Source organism: Octodon degus, unplaced genomic scaffold, assembly GCF_000260255.1.
Source record: "Octodon degus isolate 3935 unplaced genomic scaffold, OctDeg1.0 scaffold00008, whole genome shotgun sequence".
NCBI lineage: Eukaryota > Metazoa > Chordata > Mammalia > Rodentia > Octodontidae > Octodon > Octodon degus.
The window spans coordinates 9,707,918-9,711,193 of NW_004524584.1; positions in this window are offsets into that span (position 1 = coordinate 9,707,918).

The following is a 3,276-nucleotide window of genomic DNA, read 5'->3' on the forward strand; positions in this document are numbered from 1 at the left end:
CAGGAAGCTCTCCGCACACTCCCCAATGATAGTTTTTTAAAAGAATCTCCACGATGATTTCCACAGTGGTTGAACCAGTCTATATTTCCATCATCAGTGGACAAGCATTCCAGAGCCCTGCCAACATCTGTTATTGATTGATTTCTTAATAATAACTATTCTTTCTTGGGTAAATAACAGTGAATATCAGTGTTGTTTTAATTTTCATTTTTAATGATTTATGATGTTGAACATTTTTCATGTATTAATTCTTCATTTGTACTTCTTCATCTGAGAAGTGTGTATTCATCTCAGATGCACATTATTGCATTGGGTCTTTTAACTTGAGCTGAGTTCTCAGATTTTTTTGGTTCTTTGTTTTTGACAGTAATTTTTTGTCTGAGAAAGAGTTGGTAAACATTCATTATGACATTTTGGGGTATCTCTTGATTCTGCTGGCGGTTTCTCTTGCTTTGAAAAAGCTTTTTAATGAGATCCCAGTTGTTGATTCTTTGTGATAGTTGTTGTGCAACCAGAGTTTTATTTAGTCTTTGCCTACACCGATGTCTTTAAGACTTGTAACCATTTTACCTTCCAGCAGATTTAATGTTGCTACTTCAATATTTAGAACTTTGATCCATTTTGAATTTAGTTTAGTACATGATGAAAGCTATGGGTCTAACTTTTATCTTCAGTTTGTGCAGAGCCAGTTTTTCCAGCATCATCTATTAAAGAGACTATCTTACTCCCAGTGAATGTGTTTGGTATCTTTGTCAAAGATAAGATGGCTGAGTGTATGTAGAGTTGTTTCTTCATCTTCTAATGTGTTCCATTGATTTTCAAGTCTGTTTTCTTGCCAGTACCATACTGTTTTTTTTTTTATCACAAAAGCCATATTTATGGTACAATTTCAATTTAGGGATTGTGACTCCCTCAGCTTTGCTTTTGTTGCTTAGAGTTGCCTTTGATATTTTAGTTCTTTTCTGGTTCCAAATGAATTTTAGGATTGTTTTCTCTAATTTTGTGAAATATACTACTGGAATTTTGATTATAATTGTGTTAAATCTGTATAACAGTTTTTGGAGTCATTGTCATTTTCACTTTAGTGATTCTTGCTACTCAAGAACAAGGGATATTTTTCCTTTTTTTTTTTTCAGAACTTAGGCCCTTGATTGAACTCAGGCCTTTGCACTTGCCAGGCAAGTGCTTATTCTACTGAGCCATCTCCCAGGCATCTCATCTTTCCACTTATTGATATGCACTTAAATCTTCTCTTTCAGAATGATATAGTTTTCTTTGTAGTCAGCATCCTTCAATACATCCTTACCTCCTGCATTAGATTGACTCCTTTAGGATGCTATTGTGAAAAGTGCTGTTTCCCTATTTTTTCTCTCAATGAATTTGTGATTCATGTACATAAAGTCTATGAGTTTTGGTTGTAGAATTTGTATCTAGATATGCTACTGAATTTGCTTATTAAATCTAGTAGCTCTTAGTAGGGTTTCTGGGGTCTTCTATGTAGAGTATTATGTCATCGGCAAATAATTTCTTTTTCTATAATTACTCTTTTTCTTTCTCTTATCTAATTGCTCTGGCTAAAGGTTCCAGGACTTTGTTGAATAAAGTTGGAGACAGTGGACATTTTGTCTTGTCCCTGATTCTGGAGAAAAAGCTTTCAGTTTTTGTCCATTTAGTATGATGTTAGCTGCTGTTTTCTCATAGATGACTTTTATGAGATTAAGACAAAGATGATCTATTCCAATTTTCTATAGGTTTTTAAAAATCAAGAATGGGTGCTGGAATTTATCAAAAGCATTTTTTATCTATTGAGATAATTATATGATTTTTTTCCTAGGCCTGTGTTAATATAGTGTATTTTTGAATACATCTGTTGAACCACCCCTGCATCCCTGGGATGAATACATTTGGTTATGGTGTAAATATTCTTAATGATTTACTGCATTGTGTTTTCCAGTACTTTACTGAATATTTTTGCATATATTCATTAGGGAGTGTAGCCTGTAATTATTTTTTCTTAGTTGGGTCCTTATCTGAGTTTGATATCAGGGTAATGCTTATTTTCAGAAATCAATTTGAGAGTATTGCTTCTCATTCAATTGCATTAAACATTTTGAGAAATAGTGGTGTTAAGTCTTTTCTAAATTTCTTGTGGAGGGGCTGGGAATTTGGCTTAGCAATAGAGTGCTTGCTTAACAAGCTGAAAACCCTGGGTTCGATCCTCTGCAGCAAAAACAAAAAATAAACCTCTAATAAAAAACACTTCAACAAAAAAATACACTAAAATAAATTTCTTGTGGAGTTCAGCAGTGCTTCAGTCAAGGCCTTGGCTTTTTTCTTGGTAGATTTTTAATTACATTTATGATTTCATTGATTGATATTTGTTTATTTAGGATTTTTATCTTGATTCAGCTTTAGAAATTCATTTTTAAATTAATGTTTTTGAGAAAAAATTGCAATGTGACAGCTTCAAAACAGGTTGGTAGGAGAGTTACAATTAGTACATTGCATATTGTCATTGTGGTAGTCATTGATAGCACAAGATGCAGACATAATATCCTTTCCAAACACTATTAATACAGATATTTTTTCTTATTGAATTAAGAGAAAGTAGCTATATATCTATCCTAACTATTTTGTATATACAGATACAAAATTGTTCTTCATTATATCACCTTTTTTGTTCAGTATTGTCAGAGATGGGTGTTCTATTGCCATACAAATATTGTAGGTGCATGAATTCAGCAAACTATTCCAATATAGTCTAGTATTCCACAATAGTAGTGGGATATCCACAGGAATGGCAATGTCCAAATCTGATGACTTGAGCCTTCCACAGCTCTGGATATTAACATGGCTTCACTTTTCATACCTTGTTTCTACACTTTTCAGCTGGATGGTTAAGACCAAGATAAAGCAAGACCTATATAACAAAAAAATGTAACTTTTGTATCTGACACAGGCCCCTCAGGACTTATCCTGAAACCCTGTACCACACTTGATAGATCCTTTGTCAATGTCAGCCATGTGGATGAGTCATGGCCATTGCCTGACCAATTTGCTCTCTGTGAAAGCTTGAGAGAATGTTTTCTTTCCATGTGACTCTCTTTAGACACACACTACATCATCGATCACATTCCTCTGTGGCCCCATAATCTCCTTGATCAGAAAATTTGGGGCACAACTGAGCTGCATGATGTTATAGTATGGGTTCTCCTATGTCCTGAGTCCTTACTGACCTTGAAAGCCTAGGGCCAAAATGTTGGCTGTCCTTGCAGC